The sequence below is a fragment of the Ailuropoda melanoleuca genome, chromosome 4 (assembly GCF_002007445.2).
Source record: "Ailuropoda melanoleuca isolate Jingjing chromosome 4, ASM200744v2, whole genome shotgun sequence".
In the NCBI taxonomy this organism is placed as follows: domain Eukaryota; kingdom Metazoa; phylum Chordata; class Mammalia; order Carnivora; family Ursidae; genus Ailuropoda; species Ailuropoda melanoleuca.
Window position 1 is genome coordinate 105,400,665 of NC_048221.1, and position 21,073 is coordinate 105,421,737.

The 21,073-nt window shown below is 51.4% G+C and overlaps 1 long non-coding RNA gene across 7 annotated transcripts in view; it reads left to right on the forward strand.

Annotated features, from left to right (window-relative positions):
• Positions 1 to 1,009: 1,009 nt before the first annotated feature.
• Positions 1,010 to 21,073, forward strand: part of LOC105241750 — a 28,889-nt gene continuing 8,825 nt past the window's right edge. For 3 of the 7 annotated variants that reach the window (XR_004624996.1, XR_004624991.1, XR_002144484.2), the window contains exons 1-2: positions 1,010 to 1,398; positions 18,072 to 18,229. This is a non-coding gene — a long non-coding RNA (uncharacterized LOC105241750). Of the gene's footprint in view, positions 1,399 to 3,122; positions 3,239 to 18,071; positions 18,230 to 21,073 lie in introns of those variants that run through there. The other 4 variants (XR_004624992.1, XR_004624993.1, XR_004624994.1 and 1 more) reach the window with 4 other exon arrangements.

Sequence of the window (21,073 nt, forward strand, 5' to 3'; positions counted from 1 at the left end):
ACAGTCATGTGCTGGACCCATCATCAGAGGGCTGGCTCTGGGATTGGACCTAACAGACGCAGAGGGAGGAGACTGCCAAAAGTTAGTCTCGGGGCTGGGGCAGCCATAATGGCTATGAGGGAGCAGGACTTATGGAGGACCAGACACCATAATGACACAGTTAATTAAAATGTAAATGATAACAATAATATTTGTGTTAGCAAAAATAAAAGCTAACTTTTGTTACGCATTCTTTATCTGCGGGGCTCCATTCTAGATACTTTACAGTATTCTCTCATACAGTCCTCATAGAAATCCGAAAGCCCTGTGAGGTGTCCAGATAAGGAAACTGAGGCCCAGAGAGGATAAACAACTTGGTCAAGGCCCACAGCTAGGAATTGGCAGCTCTGGAATTAGAGCCCAGGCCATGTCTTGCCCTCTGGCCACTTAAGGGAGCAGGATGGGTCATGTCAGTGACAGATGGTGACTCCTTGTAGCCACTTTGATTTCCTGAGTCCGAATGTGTTCTGTGGTTGGATAGCCTCCGGATTCCACTGTGGGGCCCCATTGTCCTCCTCCAGTCTTTAGCTAAGTCACGCAGGTCTCTGTTTCTTGCCTCAGATCCAGACTCTTGTTTCTCTAGCTCCAGGCAGTGAGGGTACGTAGGAGGGTCCTGAGAATCTGTTCCAGCTTCTCTCCAGGCTGTAGGACCTTCAATAAGTCCTGTCCAATTTGCCTGCCACCCTCGACTTCACCCCCAGAGATGGCATTTGGAGGCCTGGGGGACCTGGGTGGCACCCACCTGGGCGAGGAGGTGCCCTGTGGCCTGTAGTGGGTTTGGACATACTTGTTTGAATTCCCTGCTGGCCCTTCACAAGTGTGCTTAGATGTGGGGCATTTTTAATTTGCTTTTTATTTTATTTTTTTTATGATTTTATTTATTTGAGAGAGAGAGAGAGTGAGTGAAAGAGAAAGAGAAAGAGAAAGAGGGCACAACTGGGAGGGGGAAGGGGCAGAAGGAGAGGGAGAAGCAGACACGTGGCTGAACAGGGACCCAGACACGGGGCTGATCGCAGGACCCTTGGGATCAGGACCTGAGCTGATGGCAAACGCTTAACTGACTGAACCACCCCAGCGCCCCTAATTTGCTTTTTAAAAAGTTGTGGATTCTTTTTCACGTTTTGCGCGAGGTTTGCCATTCAGAGCTTGCTTTTTGTCTTCACCAGGCTGGGGGAGGTGGGTCTACTGCGATGACTTTTTCACCGAGCCCCCGCTCAAAGGCGTGGTACAAGTGCTGCCACCTACTGGAGGAAAATTAACTTTCATCACAACTGTGTGTTGGGTCGGAGACAGAGGCATCGGTGTGAACTCGCCGCTCTACATACGCACGCAGAGGCTGAGACACAGAACTAGATACAGGTGTGTATGTGTGTATGTGCGTGCGACGTCTATGTCCTAGCTTTGTCCTGTGAGAGGGACTGGAAATAATGACGCCGTGTGAGCGGACGTGCCCCTAGATCTGGGTTTCTAAGTACCATTCTCTGAAACCAGGAATCAGGGATCCTTGGAGAAACGGCTAATTCTAGGGCTGGAGCAGGAAAAATATAAAGGAGCTTGGAAGACTTTGCAGTGCTAGAAAAAGTCCCCAGGAACGATGAAGACATTACGAAAGGACGTAAGAGCCACTGAAGGGGCTCCCCACAGCCAAATCTGAGACAACTTTAGTGACAAAATACAATAGTAGTAGATTATAAGTCACAGAATGAAGCAACTATCCATGACCAAAGATCATGCTGGTAGAAATAAGGAATCGTATGAATAAATACATATATAAATAAGGAGGAAGGGAAAGCTCTTCCTTACAGCAGAATTCCAATTAGTAAGGGTAGAAGGAACGATGGAAATAGGAAACTGCCATTTGGCTAACATTAATAACTGTTTCAGGCGAAAACAACTGATGACTGCTAAAATTAGTGGGTAAAAGTATGACAAGGAACAAGAATGTTCATAGTGTCAAGCTATCTCCCCATAAGATACTTACTCATTGCCAAAGGAAAAATGGTAAATTTGCAGTGGATAAATCTGATAGGCAGCCCCACATCCAAGTGGTCAAAATTCACCTCACCGGGAATGAGATGTATGAATGTCATGTGACCCTGGCATGCTGCACGGAGGACGGCAGGACACAACGCCCCTTCTGTGGTGTCTGTGCCCAAAATGCAGAAGCTCAGTCTCATCATAAAAAAAAAACACCAGGCGCACCCAATGTGAGGAACATTCTACAAAATAATGGGCCAAAAGTGTGATCATGAAAGACAAAGACTGAGGGACTGTTCCAGATTGGAGGAGACGAAGGAGACATAGCTACACAGTGCGAGATCCTCGGTTGGACTGTCTGGGAGCGGAAGAAGTTACATTGGTGGGACAGTTGAGAAAGTTGGAACGAGGGCTGAGAGGAAGTTAACACTGTTGTATCAGTGTTCGTTTCCTGGTTTTGATCATGATACTGTGGTTATAGAAGATGCTATGGGGGAAGCTAGGTGAAGAGTATAGACGCGTTTTTGTACTATTTTTGCAATGTTTTTTAAGTCTAAAATGATCTCAAAACAGGAGATTAAAAATAAGCATACAATAAAATATATATAGCTTTAAAAATGCTTTTAAAAAAGTATGACAAGGTGTATCACGTTTTGCTTGCCAAAACTTTGAAACCCCCCAGGCCAGAGCCAAATTCTGGCCAAATTCTCTGGTTCCTAGTCTCTTAGTCTGTCAGATGAAAATCTCTGTTTGACCTCTCCATTTGTCACAGCCCAGAAGTAGAAAGAAGGGAAGTGTTTGGGCAAATACTGGGGAACACACACGGAAATGTTCATTAGCTGTTTTAGCTAAATTACGGAGCACACATCAGATGGGCCAAAACCTCCATTCCAGCTCTGGGATATCCTGACCACAGCTTTTGGCCTATGTTCCTACATTTCACAGACATCCCCAGAGCTGCACGCAGCGTGATCCTGAGGACCACAGGGCTTACACTTCCTGCTTTCACAATGCTGGCCCTTAGGCATTACACTTAAGAGGCTAAAGGAAGCAGATCCTATCTGCTGAGGGCTTGAAATAGTAATGATGATGATAGTGTAGCTAAGTGATCACATGCCAGCCGGTGTTGCTTAAACCAGCCCTGGGAGGAAGGGTCTGTTACTATGGACCCAGGCGGACTGCCTGCAGAGGCCACGTCCTGATGACGGAGAATGTGCGAGAGGTGAGGGGCTGAGTTGTGCGGTGCTAACTGCAAGGTTAACTGGGGTTAGCCTCCAGTCCCTCTTGGGTTTGGTATAAATCCTTCTCACGGGGTCTTAGGACAGAAGGTCAGTGATGGTAAAGTCCCCGCAGAGCCCCTAGGAGGTCATTCTGGACCTGGCTCTCATTTTCTCGGGCTGCAGATAGAGTTGGAAGGGGCGTGGACTTCCCCATGAGCCCAACTCTTTTATTATCAGCCATTTTCCAACCACAAGCACTTTCTGCTGTTAAGTGCCACCATTGGGACACGTGGGGGTTCTGACTCATGGGGCTTCCTGATGTCCCCCCTTCTTGGCAGAGTTGTCCTTGATTCCTGGGGTGCTTGAGGCTGTTCCTGTTGCCAAATGGGGCCCTAGCGCCGACCCCTGAGGTGGAACAAACCTTCCTTCTGAGCAAGTATTGAACGGAAGCGTAAACAGAAACAAACTTGAAGAAGCCACAGCCTCCCCCAGATTTTCCTTCCTCGTGTCTCCTGGGAAGTGTATGCTATGGAAGTAAGGGAATTCACCAGGAGTCCCGACCTTGCCGTGTGACCTTGAGCAGGACTCTGTCCCCGGACTTTGGATGAACCTCGATGTGAACAAGGGAGTGGGACGTGGTCTCTAGGGTCTCTTCCGGCTCTTGCGTTTCGTGGCGCCAGGAGCTTGTGACTGGGCAGAAGGAAGCCAGGCCTGTTCCTGATGGACTCAAAGGTGTTTGCTTTTCATCCCGCGGAAGAGCTTGGCTGAGGTGTTGGGGAGGGATTGTCGCTGCCCTGGCCGCACACAATTAGGGCTGAGGTGACTCAGAAGTGAACACGCCATGCGTTAAAATAAGAGTTGGCATTTCTGAGAAGGGAAGTCCAGGAGCCGGCCAGGATGGGATTAGCTGTTGATAAGGGGCCCTGCATTGTTCTCGCTCTCCCCTGAGGCCCACACCACATCCTAGAAGCGGAGAAGCCAGGTCCCTAGGACCTCGTTGGGACAAAGTTGTGGTGGAGCTGGGCTCTGGGAGTCTGACTGGGGCCGTGGGCAGGAGGAGGCAGGGCCCAGCAGTGGGTAGGAGGGCGGCCGGCGTCAAGGCCGCTCGGCTCTGCCCTGGACGCTGAGTGCCCTGGCTTGTCGCTCAACTTTGATTCTCCCTCCAGGGCAAGAGTAGGGCTGAGGGGGACAGCGGAAGCAGACACTGCGAGCCGAACCAGCAATCCTGAGCAGCAGCCCCCAGCCCCCCAAGGTCCAGGTAGAGCTGAGAGCCTGGGAATGCAGTGTGGGGAAGTGGGGGAGCTCTCCAGTTTAAGACTCTTCAGTCTTGGACAACAAAGGCTGACAGGAACATGAGGAAACCACTGTTTACTCTGTTTTCAAAAGTGTTCCACTGAAGTGTGTTCGAAAATGAGTCTAGGTAGAGGACGATGGGGGAGCTGAGGCCTGGACTAGGGGAACTAGAGATGTGGGGCTCTGTAGAAACCTCAGTGAGAGAGCCCGGATTCGTGAAGAGGCCATCGCTCCTCTAAGTCAAGGGGGCGGGGTGGGGGGGAGCCAGCCCCCTGTGGAGTCGAAAGGGAGCTAGAAAAGTAATGGGCTCAGGGGATCTTGTTGGAGCAGGAAAGGCCCAGATGTTCGTTTCAAGAAGGTGCCCATGGGGGGCAGTGGACATTGATGACTCTCCCAGGGGTTGTTTGGAGGCAAGTGATAGCCATCTATTAATGCTGGTTTAGCTAAAGAGGAAATTAGGGGAAAGATCTCACAGAACCTGAGGGTAGCAGGAGGATGAGAATGGAAACCAGGAGACTTGTGGAACAAAGTCAGGCTTCAGTTTGGTGCCTCAGCCGTCCTCCCCTGGGCTGTGTGGCCACCTGGGTCTTTGTTGTATGTCTGCAGACCTGCCTCCCACTGTGATCATTGCTGCTTACAGCCTCAAATGATCTTTCCCCGTATGGCAACCACAGACCCCGAGACTCATGACCTTTCAGAGAGAGCCCACAAAGTCAGCTCCCCAGAGACCCTGTGGGTAAGCCCCAGATTCTAGGGAGAGAGAGAGAGTACTTGGACAAGGCTGGCCAGAGAGTCACACCCTGTCCACTGGGGTTGGCCAGGTGAGGCGGGTTCAGAAGAACGACATGGAAGTCCTCCACTTCTGAGGAGCCGTGGCACGGAAAGTGCTTGCATCCTGAGTGGTGAACAATAGGAACCAGGGAGATATGGGGGCCAGGAGGTCGGGCAGGACTGGAAGTGGAGGACAGGGGTCAAGGAAACCTCCTGACTGGGGCTCCAGGTGAGTAGAAGCCCAGCACGGAGCTGGGAAGAACTGGGAATCCAGACCATGCATCCAAACCCGTGAGCTGGACAATTTCCTCACACATGATGAAGAGTGGTTTGAGCTTTGTAAGTCAGAATTTCCCTTGAAGAGAATCTATAATCTGATTGCCATTGATATGGCAAAAAGTTTTGATTTCTCTAGAAGGCATTTTTGCTCAAGATAACCTCAGAGACAGAATTAGAGAAGTTTAAGAGCAAAACATTTTTCTTGGCCAGGAGGGGAATTTGCTGCCCAGAAAGAAACCAGCGGGGAAAGGTCAAGAAATGTGTGTGTGTGAACCTGGGCCCAACCCCAGACCACTGAATTCGGACTCTATGGGGGTGGGACATCAACTCCCCAGGTGATTCCCGTGTGTATTCAGAGCTTCAAGTCACTGGTCTCAGGACAGACAACGGGTCACCCCCTTTCCTCCATGACAGGCACTCGGATATTTGAAGATGGCTGATGGAAGTCAATGTGACAGATCTTGCTCCATTACCTGGATCTTGGGCTCTGCCATACTGGCATCTAAGGGCCTCGTGGGGCAGAGGGGTGCTGTTGCTACCCTCGTTTCTGTCAGTGAACCCACCTAGCCTCTTCTTGGGGCAGCTCTGAAGCTGTCTCTACTAGGTATTCAGGTTGTCAGTAAGCGTCCACCAAGTGGGGAGGCCTTCGGAGCCTCCCGTGCACCAGAAGATTCTGGCAGTATTGAAAGGTGGAGGCCATGCTCATAGGTGCACAGCCCTTGTAAGGTGACCAACTGTCCTGGTTTTCTGGCACTTTCCCAGTTTTAGTACTGAAAGTCGTGCATCCCAGGAAACTCCTGAGTCCTGGGCAAACTGGGACGGGTGGCCAAGCTGCTCAGCAGCTTACCTGAGACGGAGCACATGTGGGGGAAGACACTAAGTCAAGGATCCGAAGAGCCCCACTGACTGCTTCCAGCCCCTCTCCAAGCCCCACACCCGCAGCCTTCTAGAGGCATCTCTTACCAGGGTGTTCCAAGTCCTGCTTGTCTCTCAGCACCAGGCTCTGCCCTGTCTTGAAGAATGTTGACTTTTCTCACACCCACACATGCACATACACAAGCGGAAAAAAAAAAGAAAAGAAAAAAGGGGAAAAAAAGCAGGCATTGTTTAAACTTATAGCAGGTTATATTCTAGGAAAAGGTGGTGTAAGTAAAAAGATAAAAATTGGATCAATTTTCCCACAGAAACAATACCATGATGAGAAACTCTGAGCAAGGGAAACAATTCTATAAAGAGTCCTATCCTGGCCATGAAAAATTTCTGTAAAGTTCTCTGATTTTCTAAACTTCTCTAACTAGTTCTCTGGAGCAACACAGAGCAAAACAGTCTCTTAGAGAAATCAGACCCCAGATACGAGTAACTGAGAAGGAAATTCCTGTACTCTGGGCCATGTAAGACTGTCAAACTACAGAGACATCAAAGGAAAGGGCAGACCATGAATTAGTCACGTGCAGTGTTATTTTATTTGTTGAAAAGATTCCCTGTGTGAGGGGCTCCTCGAGGTAGAGCAGAGGTCCCCAACCATGGTTGCAGACGTGGAACCACTGGGGAGCCATAAAACCTACCGATGCCTGGCTCCCACCCTACATGTGCTGGTGAACTTGGGGGCGGGTTGGGAGCCGATGGATGGCAGCTGCGTCTGGACTCAGGGCCATGGAGGCTTGCTGGGAGGAGGTGGAGACTGCCTGAGGTCTGGGGTCAAGGCCAGGGTCTTGGCTGCTGGAACAGTGAGACACATACTAACTGAAAATGAGACCTTAGTGGTCATCGAGGTCATTCTTTTTGTTTGGCAGATGGGGAAACAGATGCCAAAAGGTGAAGCGATGTGCCTAAGTCCCTCATAATTTAAAGATTTATTTATTTATTTGAAAGAGAGAGAGAGAGTGGAGGGGCAGAGGGAGAGGGAGGGAATCTCAAGCAGGCTTCCAGCTGAGCATGGAGCCCGTCGCGGGGCTCAGTCCCAGGACCCTGATATCGTGACCTGAGCCGAAACCAAGAGTCAGACACTTAGCCCACCGAGCCCCCCAGGCTCCCGTAAGACCCTCAGCATTTAGAAGTAAAATGAGAACATAAGGACTTAACTCCCCATCCTGTACTCTTTACACATTTTGGTGATTTAAAAATGCACCCACAAATTCCTCGATATCCCTCTCTCTGGAAGGGGAAGCTTAATTCCCTTCCCCTTGAGTGTGGGCTGGGCATAGTGACTCGTCTCTAATGAGCAGAATATGAGGGAGCTGACAGTTGGGACTTCTGAAAGTAGGTCATAAATGCTCTGTCTCTTGGATCACTTGCTCTGGGGCAAGTTAGGTGGCACGTCCTCCATGAGGACACTCAAGCAGCCTTAGGGAAAGGCCACGTGGTGACACGGAGGCCTGAGGCATCCTGCCAGCAGCTTCCTGATGGTTCCATCTCAGAAGCAGATTCCCTAGCTCCAGGCATGCCCTTGGATGGCCACCGTCCCCACCGACATCTTGACTACAACCTCATGGGAATCCCTGAGCCAGAATCATCCAAGGAAGTCACGCCTTAATTCCCGACCCACAGAGACGGTGAGATAAGAAACATTCGTTGTTCTAAGCAGCTGAGTTTGGGATAATCTGTTACACAGCAATTGATAACAAATACACACCCCCCTAAAACGCTGTTCAGAGCCGGTTGTATCCAGTTCAAGCAGCAGCTCTCCGGGAGTGGGAGAAAAGAGTTAAAGGTATACAGCATATGGGACGATGACGCTGGGGTGGTGGGGAAGCCACTCTCTGTACGAATCCTTTCTGTCTGTAGAGGCCCGTGGACGGTGGAGAAAGGAAAGCGGGAACCTCAAGGTGTGGGGTGGGTCTTGGTTCTGTTGAGACTTGCAAGCTAGAGTAGACCACTGTTGTTTTAGCAGAGCTCACAGAGCAGGCCTGGGACTGAGTAGCGGTGGGAAAAGGGGCAGAGCAACTTTAAAGCATCACTGTGCCTGACGTTTTGTCCTGTTTGGTGTTGGGGTGACGTGGAACCCCTCTGGTAACCTCTGAGCCTCCCATGGAGTGCACTGTCTTGGCCTTGGGGGGCTCCAGGAAGGGGGCGGAGATCTCCATGTGGGTCAGTGCTGAGCTGGGGGTGGAAAAAGAGTCAGGGTGCGGGGGACACGAGGCTATACGGTGAGAGGAGGCTTGAGCTCAGGGCCAGACAGCAGGGAGATCCTGAAGGCAGGGTCAGGGCAGGCCAGGAAACAGAAGCCATTCTGCATCTTGAAGACCTTGGCCCGAAGCCCTGGCATGTGAGGGGAGAAACCGACCTGAAGTGGGAGTGCTTGGAGGCCCGGGATGCGTCTGCGTCGGGTGTCATGGGTTGTGTGCTGTGCTCGCGGACCCGTGTGCATAGGACCTTGACGTGCTCTCCATGTTTGGGTTGTTCGGGTTCCTCAGGGGGTTGAGGACATTCTACCAGCTTTTACTTGGACCTATTGAATGTCCTTTAAAGACAAAGCATATATCTAAAACAATCATCATCATCATCATTCCACCTTTCGTTCTTTACGAATTCCTGCATCTGCACTGCCTGCTGTCATCTGATCAGTGGAAAGCTAACAGGTGCCCACCCTGTCCCATCCTACTCAAAGGGACAGCCACTCACCTCTGTCGGCTCTTCCCTACCCTCCCCTGCTGCCTGATTTTCATCCCTGCTCCTTCCTCCTAGGCTTCTGAGAAGCTCCAGGAGGAGGGAATCCGGGAGCCCTGCTTGGAACAAGTGGCAGTGAAGCTTGTGGCTGGATCCCCCGGAGTCCTTCTTTGTTAGAGGAGGAGGGAGTGTTTGGGGCAGGGGGGAGGGCAGCAGTTTGGGTGGCTGGACCAACTGTGAGGTCTGGGGACTGAGCTGGACAAGCAGGCAGAATACCCAGGACTGGAGGCGAAAGTAGACATCCGAGATTCAGGCAGAAAAGAGCTGGGTCCTGGAAAAGTCAGTGGGGCAGGGAGCCAAAGAAGCTAGACTGTTCTCCCAAGACCAGGGAGTAGGGTCGGAGTCCACAGGCAAAGAGCCCTCAAGAGCAAGTGACACACAGATGAGATCAGTCCTTGGATAGAGGCTATGGGACCCTGTTAAGCACACCCCTGTGTGGAAGTTTCTGGTGGGCTACGGCAGGGAGTCTGAGATGGGACTCTGAGATGGAATTTGAATTCCAGTTTATCTGTCAACTCACCATATGACTTTGGAGGAGACCCCTGACTTCTCTGAGCCATAGAATCCTTACCTGTGAGATGGGAGGAGGCCCACCCTCTCTGCTTCCGAAGTGTGTTGGGAGGACAGGGGGTTGGAGGCCTGGGGGTTCTTTGTGCTCAGTGATGAACACAGGGGTTCGTGAGGGGTTGCTGGACATTGGGGAGTTCCAGACCAGGATCAGGGATCCCAGTGGCAGGGTGCAGGTAAATCCAGGACTGGAGTCTCCCCAGAGTTCTGCATCTGTAGGGGACGGAAGCACCCCACCTTGACCTTGGGCTATTTCTAGAGCTGGCCAGGCCTCTCTCCATGACGGCAGCAGCTGGCTGCCCGCTCACTGGGGTGGGCTGCCCGCTTGTTGGCCCTTGCTGGACCTGCTCCATGCTGGGCTGTCGCTGGGTGAGCTGTCAGAGCTGAGAGGGAGCACAGGGCTCCAGCTGGGTCCTCTGGAGAAGCCCTGGAGCCCCAGAGGCACTTCAGCTTCTGAGGAGAATAAAAGACCTCGAGAGGAATTTGAGGCCCTGCCACCTGTGAGAAGCCAGCCTGCAGGGCGAGTCTGAATTGGTTGGTGATATTTACCTTTGCGAAATACGTTACCCTTTGCAACGGCCTTCTTACTCAGCCATTCCTCTGCTTCCCAAATAGCTATTGAGGGCTGAGGTCCCTACAGTGACTAAACAAGTAAATAAATGTGAAAAGTGAATACGGTTCCAGCTTGCGGTAAGAGCTAACCAGGAAAGGAGCAGGTGCAGGGGGGCCCCGGAGGGGGTGTCATTCAAGCTGAGGCTTGAAGGAGGAGAAGGAGCCAGCTCTGTGACCAGGGCAGGAAAGTGTTCCAGGCAGAAGGAAGAGCGTCCGTGAAAGCTCTGAGGCGGGAAAGGCTCAGTGCCCGAGAGATGGCAAGGAGTCCAGGGGGACTGGCCTTAACAAGGAAGGGAGGGTAGGAGAGTGGGTCGGGCAGACAGGCAGGGCTCAGATCTTATGGCCAGAGGAAGGAGTTTGGATTTTATTCCAGGTACAATGGGAAGCTGCCAGAAGATTTCAAGGAGGGAATAACAGGGCCTGGCTTTCCTTGTAAGAAGGTTACTGTGACCACGTAGAGGGAGAGAGGAGTAGAAGCGGGGGCAACCAGAGGGGTTTGGGTGGGATGACGGGACTACATTAGTGTCAAACAGGATGGGCTAGGTTGTGCCACAGTAACAAACAGCCCCTAACCTCGATGGCTTAATATAATACATATTATAGTACATATAATACATATATAATACATATATAATATATAATATAATACATATATAACATATATAATATAATACATATTAATATAATACATATTTTGTTCTCCTTCCTGCTCACTTTTTTGTGGCTCAGCAGAGGGGTTCTGCTCGTCTTAATCACTCAGGGATTCAGGCTGACAGGGTCCCCATTTCAACACGATTTCTATAATCCCCACGGCAGGAGGAAGGGAATTTTAAAATTCCCCACCAGAAGCCACAGATGTCTCTTTCTCTCACATGTTATTGGCCAAGGAAGTCACACGGGGATGCCTAACCTCCGATGGGGCAGGGAAAGCGCCATCCTACCATGTACCCAGGAAGAGAAAAGCTGGGCCACTATCCAGGCTGTGCCAGTGAAGATGGAGAGTATGTGGGTGTAAGACAGGTTTTGGAAGTGAAAGTGACAGGTCTTACTGATGAGTTATATGTAAAGAGTAGGGGAGCAGAGACAAGAGTCTGGATGATTCCCAGGTTTGCGGTGGAAGCATCCAGGTGTTGGTGGTCCCGTTTGCCAAGTGGGACACAGAGTGTGAAACAATTTTGAGTGGAGGACAGGATGGAAGGTGGGGAGTTGACACACTCAGGTGTGGCAGTTGAATGACGCAAATTTTTGGGAGCTCAGAAAAGAGGTTTGGGCTGGAGACAAATTTGCATGTCATCCAGGATAGGTAGTGACTAACACCTTGGGACTGGAAGGGCGCACCCCAGGAAAAGGTGTGGACAAATAAGAGGGTGCAGGGATGAGCCCCGGGAACTCCAACGGCGTGAGGTCTGGGGAGCGGATGAGAGGAGGGGGTGGGGGGGGAGAAGCTGGGTGGTGGGGGGGAGAAGCTGGAAGGGGGAAGCTGGAGGGGAGAAGCTGGAGAGACCAGAGGGAAGCAGGGGACTGTGCCTCGCACACAGCAGGAGAGCACAGGGTTTCTAACAGAAGGAGAGGGGGCTGAAAGGTGTTTTCTGATGAGGCAGAAAAGTGCCGCCGCCCCCCCACCCCGGGCTTGGACATGAGCAGGTTTGTGGGTTGAGAAATGCATGTGGCGAGGCTTGAAAGTGGATGGGGCATGTGTGGACAATCGAATGGAGAAGTGCGGCCTGCTCTAGGCCCAAATGATGTCCCCGGAGCTAGTTTTCTTCCCCATTCCTTGGCTCTCAGCAGACAGGCCTCCCCCAAGAGGCAAGAGGGCGGCCTCAGCTTCAGCCCCATTTCGCTCATGCACGCTAGGAAGACAGATTCCTAGGAATATCAGCAGCATTATCATTGCTTGTATTGGGTCACGTCTCTTTCTTTGCCTGAACTAATCCCGGAGCCAGGGACTCGGGGGCTCCGATTGTCCCAACCTGGGCTGTGCTGCCCATGGCTCCAAGAGCAAAGGATGGAGTCAGTGACCCCAGACATTTCATGAGGAGGTTGATCCCAGAGGAAAATTAAGGCCCACATTCCAGAAGAATGAGTTGATACTGGGTGGCGAAAGCAATAGATGCCCCTAAATCAAGTTAAATCTGAATTTCCCGTGTCGAAGTTGGTATTTGCTGCACCATTTACACAGAAACCAAGGGCCATCAGGGGAAGGAATCGCCAAAAGCAGGCTGCTTCGGGCCACTCTGCACTTCTGTGCAGAATCATTGCCTGTGCGGAAGGGCTGTGGCCCTACCAGAGCCTGGGAGACCCATGAGCCCTGGCACGTCCCAGGGAACAGGCGTCCTGACCCCAGAAGGTGCCAACTCAGCAGACAGTGAATACATTCTGACCACTGTTCCCAGAGGCAGGGACCCCGGGAATGGGTGCACTGCCTAAGTCAGAGAGTTAACAGTTCACAAAATTTTGTTTAAAAAAAAAATTCCAAAAGGTAAGGAAGGATACATGGGGAAATGTCATCTCAGCCCCACCCCAACTCCCATCTGTCATTTCACCTTCCCAGAGTCAAGCCTTGTCACCTCTTATGTGTCATTTCAGAAACTGTCAGCACAAATGTGAGCACGTATGTGAGTGTTCCCTGCCTCTCTCACTGTGTCCTTTTTACAGAAATGATTGCGTTTTGTATGTACTTTTCTGTCCTTGTTTGTGCCTTCTTTTTTCTTTTTCTTTTTTTTAAAGGATTTTATTTGTTTATTTGAAAAAAAGAGCGAGAGAGAGCAAACATGAGCTGGGGGAGAGGCAGACGATCCTAGGACCCTGGGATCATGACCTGAGCTGAAGACAGATGCTTAACCGACTGACCTGCCCAGGCGTCCCTTGTTTGTTCCTTCTTAATATTACTTGGCAATTGCTCCTCTCAATACAAATCTAGTCGCCTTATTCTATTTAATGACTGTGTAGTACTTTATTGTATGAATGTAACATAATTTTAGTCTATTCCTTGTTACATTGGTTGCTTTCAGTCTAGTGCTGGTAAAACAATGCTGTAATGATTACTTTAGATCCATGTGCCTTTGTGCACATGTGCAAGTATATATGTAGGATAAATTCTTTAAAAAAAATCAGACTGTGCATTTACAATTTTCACATGGCTGTCAACATTCCCTCTCAAAACCTTTTTTTTTTTTTTTTGCCAGTTCACATTTTCCTCAGTGATATTTAGGACTCCTGCTTCTCCATCCCCCTCTGATACTGAAAGTTATCTGAATTCTTGGGGCCGTTTTAGAGTTTCAGTGCAGCAGCGGGAAGACAGAGCAATGGCTTCACAAGACAGGTGGTTGAAGGCGGTCACAGCGGCGGGTTCTTGGACTTTCTTTGTAGAGCGGGAGAGTTCAAACTCTGTGGTTGAAGGATCAGGTTTTTAAAAATTCCAAACATCATATTCCAGTGTTTTTGAGAATGCAATGAAAGCAAATTACTAGAAAAATGAAATTAAGAAAGACATTTGTAATACAAATGCCATTTTTAATTATTGGCCCGGGCTTGGGGCATTCACTTGTCATCAGATTTTGGTGTTTGCAGATGTCGAGGCCACCATGGGCATCATAATTATTTCCTTGGGTGCAGCCTCTTTGCCAGCACTGGGAGGTGGTGGCAGGCAGGGAATGGGGGTGGGGGAGACAGGCTAATGGAGAGAGGGTCTCACCGAGAAAGAGGATGGCAGAGAGAGGAGGAGGAGCGAGATGGAAGGTCACCAAGATTCTGCTATGATAGCAACTGTTACTTCTTTGCGTTGTTACTACGTGCCAGGCACAGTGCTAAGCGATTTTCATGTATTATCTCTTGTAACTGGCACAAAACCCATAGGAGGTAGGATCCATATTATTATCCTCATCTTACAGATAAGGAAACTGAGGCTTAGGTAGGTGAAGTTCTCTGAACATTGTATCATAGGTGAAACTGCAAATCTCTTAGTTGAAAAACATCCATGGCCCCGTTCTTCGCTGTTCCTGGTGCTATGTTGCAAAGAGGCATTCCCCAGACAGCTGTAAAGTGTGGCTCCAGTGGGGAAAAAACAAAAACCAAAAAAACAACTCTTCAGGTTGGGGGGGCAAGGGTGTCCCGGAGTTTCCCAGAGAGCGGAAGCTGGGGTCCGTAGGGATGCTGCTCAGCTGGGGCCCAAGAGACCACCAGGGGGCAGCAGAGGCCTGCACCTGCGCTGGTGGGACCGCCATGTCCCCAGCTGACTGCAGGTTCCCGGCAGCTGTCCTGAGTCAAAACCTGAACCGCTAGAGGCCAAAAATAGCAAGGGGCTGTAATTCACATGGGTACTCCTTCCCAGGGTTTCGAAAGTCCCTCACGTCATCCCTATCATTTCACAATCCTGCTCACAGAGCACTTTTTCCATCTTCCTCAACAGGTCCAATCTTGGCCTGTGAGGAGAAGGGCTTCAGGGACATACACTTCCTGCAGATGGCATGCTCCATGCCAGGCTGTGTGCTGGGATTAAGAAAAAACCCCAAAGCATCAAAACAGGTCTTGCCCCCAAGGCAGACTGTCATATAAATAAATAACCAGGGTACACTGTGTACAGGGCAGTCATAGGTATGCGTGTGAAATCTGGTGGCAGCACAAAGTGGGGGAAAGAGGGGTGGGATTATAACTTAGCCGTTTAGCTCAGAGGGAGCCCAAGGGAGTGCGCTGGCCTGCGGGAGTCATCTTACCTGTGAGCCGAAGCAGAGAAAGAGGCTGAAAGCTCTGGTCTAGAAGGATGTTGGGTCTCTTAGATGCTAAGAGAATGTCAAGTATTCCATCATTCATAACGTTTGTGTCTCTTAAGCCCTTCATCGGGGTGTGGGCTGGGGTCCTTGAAGCAGGAACTAACCTGAGCTCGGGAAGATGGTGAGAGAGGGTAGAGGCGTGGGCTTAGGAGGTTATTATGTGGTCCGTTGACAAGGTCAGTGGGTTCCAAGACCCAGCAAAGCCAGTGCAGAAGAGACCCAGCCTTGCAACCAGCTCTGGCTTCCCAAAGCAGCCACGGTCCTCCATCCCCAAGGATGACAGGAAAGCTGGGACCGGCCCAGATGCCCCCTACCCTAAGCCAATGGCGCAGGCTCTCAGGCTTATCTAGGGGGATTCTAGGCCTCCATCCAGCCCACATCCCTTCCCCCAGAAGAGTTTGAAATGGCCCTTGGCTGGGTCTTTGACAACCTGGACTCGTTCTCGGTTGATAAGATAGCTGTGTGTGGTCACCGAAGCTCTGTACTCCCCCAAGATTGTCCCAGAAGGGAGCGGGGTTTCAAGGGGGGATGGGGGCACTGGAGGCGCTGCCCCAGCTCGGTTTGGCCCCTACAGCCCGGCAGCCCTCAGGTGTGCCCTGCCCCCCTCCATGGACACAGGTGTGCTGCCCCCCGGCCATGGGAATACCGTGTCACATGGGACACCCCTATTTGCCAATCTTTAATTTTATTCCCAGGCAACTTCCTTCTTGGCAGGCTGATCCCAGATGGTGGTTTTGGGCAAGCCGTCCTCAGCACAGCCGAGGGCCAGGGAGAGGGAAGAGCCCAGGGGCCTGGGGGCTCGGCACACAGTGGCCCCACCACAAGCAAAACATTTTGTTGACCTCTCGTGCTTTTTTTTTTTTTAAAGTTCACATGCCTTTCGCCTTCTACTTTTTAGTGTGTCTTGGCAAGTTTTAACATAAAAACAATGTTTTAAATGACTAACAGTTCCATACAAAGTGAGCTGAATGGCTGGTTTATTTTTCCAGTTCTAAGATGCTGTCAGTTGCGAGAGGCACCACGGATTTAAGAATATTTAAAAAACATTTTTAGGAGCGAGAAACATAGCTTCATTAACAGACATATCAGCTCGCTCCGATGTTTAGAAATGTTTATATGAAAAAAAATGCATAACTTAGACTTAGGGAAATTCTTGTTGGTAATTTTCAGCCTCAGGAAAAAAGCTCCAGAGTGCAAACTGGCTCTCATGGCAGACGTGTGATGTTTGCCCTTGGCTTCATGTCCCCCTCATGCGGCAGTGAGGGGCACAGGGTGAGCTCAAGTTTGTTCTGAGTTGGCCCCTGGGTTTTTCCAAAGAGAATTTTTTTCTGGTCCCCCAGAATGCTCAGGAGCCAGAGTTCAGTTCAATAAGGGCCACCCTCCCTGTAAATATTCACACATTTAAGAATTTTGACTTCTGAAGTTAGAAATAGTTCTAAAATATCATCTTATCAATGAGCATTTCAGGAACCCCTAATATGGACTAACTATCTTTCCATTGTCCTCTCCATCCCACTAATGGATCTCACTCCCAACGGCTAATGATTTCATGGAGGTCCCCAGGACCTCTGTCACTGACACCGGTTTTCTAGAACCAGAAATTAAAGAAGTGGGAGGGGGAAGGAATGAGAATCCATGCCATCGGTGTGTCATAGTTTTTGGCCAACGCTTTGTCACATGTCATCTCGTGTGGTTCTTTCAACAACACCGGGAGTATTATTACCATAAATATTCTCACAGGACCAGGGAAGAGTTTGAGTCTCTGACCGAGGAAGCGCCTTGCCTGGCACCAGGTGGCTAGTAAGTGGCAGAACAGGCCTTCCGCCAGGCTCTCTGGTGTTGGGTCCCCAGACCTCCCTCTTCCTCACATGGCTTCTGTGGTGTGGGAAACACCTGGGCTGCTTTTGTCTCATTTGTTTGTTCCAACAAAACCAGAATGCTTTTTTAAGCATCTTTTCCCCACACTGAGGGCCAACCCCCAAGTAACTCTCAGACATTGAAGAGAGAGAGGGAGAGAGAAGTGCTAGGGATCTCTGGGATGTATGTGGGTACATGGCAAAGGCCTATTTCAATGCATTCAGTTGGTAACTATATGTCTGAGTCCCAACTGTGTGCCCACCATGGGACAAACAAGTCACCGAAGTGGGCTCCCTATTGCCCTCAGCTGCCTCAGTGAGTCCTGAGGACTGTCTGTCCGCTGCCCCCCACTTCCCCCGGCCAGCGAGGGCAGACCCTGGTGACCACATGTCTGTCAGAGGACCAAGTCATGTCTGAGCTCTGCCAGGGTTCAGCCTGCCCTGGAGGCCCTCCTTGCCCCTTGCCAGTGAGGGAGATGGGCAGGTAGGCTGTGGAGCCATCTGCTAACATGGCAGTGCGAGCTCAGTGTGGTTAAGGTGCTGCCGGAGCTCAGAGGAGGGCTCTCATGAGTCTACCAGTAGAGAAGGGGCAGAGGATGGGTCAGTGTTGGGGGGGGAGTTGTATCCCTGAGGAGGTGACATTTGAGCTGCCCTGAGAAGGATAAAAGAGATTCACCAGGTGGGTGGAGGGCATTCCTGGCAAGGGAACAGCGTGAGCAAAGCTCAAGGGCTTGGGAGTCCACAGCACAGAGAGGATGGTATGGGTATGAAAGTGTGTGTGTGTGTGTGTGTGTGTGTGTGTGTGTGTGTGTGTGTGTGTAAGAGAGAGAGAGAGAGACAGAGACAGAGAGAGGGGGCAAGCTTCTATTTGTGTCCATGGGTCTTTCCTTGGCCTCTGGTGCCCAGGGACACCCCTCCCGGAGCTGTTGGCCCAGCCCTGAACTCTATGGGCCTCTCCCCACTCCCCTCTGGGCTCAGAGCTTCCGCACGTCAGCCCCACAAGTGCTTCCCTGTTCCCGCAGCAGCCCCCGCCTGGACTTTGTTCCTCCGAAGCCTGCCCTAAGCGTGGCCTCCAGAGGGACACTTGATCCTATCCCATGGCTGGCAGTGGCGCACGGCCCTTGGAGCAGCTGCAAGGACCGCGTTGACTCCAGATGGAAAGTGTTTCGAGAATTCTGAGGTGACACCACACCATCACGACATTGCGCGGACAGTAACTGATCTGGGAGTGGCCAGGTGAAGCCGTTCCCGACTTTGCCTCTTGTCAAGGGCTGGCTCAGGGCAAGGAGCTCAGCGTGGGGGTGGTAACCTAGAACCAAGGGGTGGCACAGACAGGGAGAGGCCTTCTGGGTGTTCAGACCACTGCTGGAGCAGCCTGGTGGCACACGGACGCCCTGCATCCCTGCCCTGTGACTCGAGCCCAGTGAAGGCCACGCATTCCTGCCACTGGCTGTGGGCAAGGCCCAGCTGGGCGTCTCTAGGCTCTCCTTCCCCACCCCAGGGCCCAGACCAGCTCTCCTCCCACAGGCCAGGCTTCCCCTCCCACAGGCCCAGCCGAGGGCTGCCCGTGGCGTCTTGTGGCTCAGCCCTCCAGTCCCGCTAAGCCCTGCTTAGCCAGGTGAAGAGCTGGGGCTGCCCCAGCCACAAGCCGGAGGATGAAAGGGGAGCACCCTGCCGCAGCTGACATCCGCACCCTGGGCCCAGACCCAGGACTTGTCTTCAAGGCACCATCTGTTGCCTGCCAGGGCTGAGCAGGGACAGAAGGCTGGCACTGAGGCTCAGGGGACAGAGCTGGGAGGGGAAGTCACAGGGGCCTGCACTGCAGGTTTGAAAGTCCCCTGGTGAGAGACCACCTCATTGCCCCTTCTGCCACCATCACCCACTCGTGCAAAGTTTGAACCTGGGGCTGAGGAATAAAGAGCTAGAAGTGGTCAGTCCCCATCTCGGGCTGGCTTCAGCTTCCCTGACATCTAAGAGCATTCCCTTCTGGGGAAGCCAGAGGGCACAGCCAGATGGTCTCCAGCCCAGGCAGGCGTCCAGTTCCAGGCATCACAGCGGTCACCGTGGAATCATGAGACAGGAGCTGGCACTGGGCATCAGGCCACGGATGGGCTGCCTGGAGTTGGCGCCCTGGCTGGCTCTCTGCCCCTCCCTGGGAGCAGGCCATCCTCAGAGCATAGAGCGGGACAGGGCGGGAGGCTCCTCTGGATGGGAACAAACCCCCACTGGGTAGGGCCCTCGGGACAGGGGCACGTCACAGGGACTGGGGAGAGGAGGGCCCTCTGCGCCTGCCACTTTGGAAGGGGCCAGTGGGTTAGAGAGAAGATAGAAGGGGAAGGGGAAGGGGGTTTGAAGATTGGGAAGAAAAGCAAGAGAGAAAAATGTGAGAGGGGAGAGGAGGAAGAAGGAGAAGAGAGGTGAAAGGAAAGGCTGGTTGGGCTCCAGGTAACAGACACCCCAAAATAACAGTGGTCAAACAAGATGGCAGTCTCTCTCACATAAGCTGTAGGTGATGGTCCAGGGCTAGTGCTGGAACCCAGGCTCCTTCTCTTCCACCGTTTCCCCAAATACCAGCTGCAGTGTGGCGGAGGTGGTGGGCGAGGGGCACACCACTCACTTTTGGACGCGAGTGGGAGTTGCACACATGGCTTCCTCCACCATGTCAGCGGCCAGAACGTAGTCACAGGGCCTCCACTAGCTGCAAGAGAGGCTGAGGAGGTAGTCTTTGTTCTGAGTGTCCTGTGTGTCCAGAGCCAAAAGCTCCATGAGAAAGGGGACAATGGGTATGGGGGCAGAGGGAAATAAAGAGGAAGAGAAGCTCTCAGAAGGAGAGGGGAGGGAACAAGAAGGAAGGAAAGAGTCTTAGGAGCAGCTTGCACCAATGGCCAGACATGACCTCCCAGCACACCTGGACCCACCCCCAAGGCTTTGTCATAGGCAGGCCCCGCGGGGGCTGGAGCTCTTGCCCTTCCCCGGAGAGGGATTAACCTGCTACCCGGGCCCAGACCTGACATGGGTTGGGGACACCCTGGCCATGGTTTCTGGAGAGGGGTCTGCATCTAACAAAAGGAAACAAGATGAAGTGCAGGGTTTTACTTTCCCACTTAGCCAAGAAGAGGTTCCAGAGTGCCCTTTGGTCATGAAGAAGGATGTGATGTCATACCGAGTAATATTCTTTCAGGATGTTAAGGAAGGAACTTGACCAGTTTTTTTCAAGATACATGAAAGTACATAAAACTGGGATCATTTCACATATCAGTCAGATCCCTCTGGGCCACAAGTAACAGAAAACCCAAACAAATGTTCAATAAGAACATTTATTATCTCTCAAAACAAGAGGTCCAGAGAAGGGCTCTTCTGGGATTGATTAAGTCAACAGCTCCATGATGTCTGATTTCACTTCCCGGAAATTCTCACAGCTCTTCCTTTTGGTTGTAACGTGGTAGCTAGACCCAAGCATATTCTCCTAAATCTGCTTTTAAGGGAACGAAGTATTCTCCTCACCGGGCCATCCTATCTGTGCGGGAAACCTTTTCCAGAACCTCTTCGTCAGAATTGTTTGGAATCAGAGCCCTTTCTTAGCTAGACTAGGCTACATCTCTGTCCTTCAACCAACCATTGGCAAGGGTGAGGAGGGTCACCCCTTCCCATGGGATGGTTGGTCTTGACCAATCACGAGTCCTCATCTGGGGCCCACATTCGCTGAGGACGCTGCAGCTGGATCCTGAACAAAGACAAATTCTGTTATCAGAGAAATAGGGAGCCATTGCTGCTGGTTAGGCTCAGGGCAGGGTCAATAAGCAACTAGAGCTCTTTTCTCGTAGATGGTCATTACCAGTCAAATGGGATATATGTGTCCTCTCGGCCTTGGATAATGGGAAGGAAGGAAGCCATAACTTGGGACATCTTTAGTGACCCAGTCATCTTCTCATTGCTTCCTGTGGGGTCTTTAAGTATGTCTAAAAATACTTTTACAGTCCTCCCTTCAAAGGGTGGCAGGTAATTCCGTCCCTTTGAGTATGGT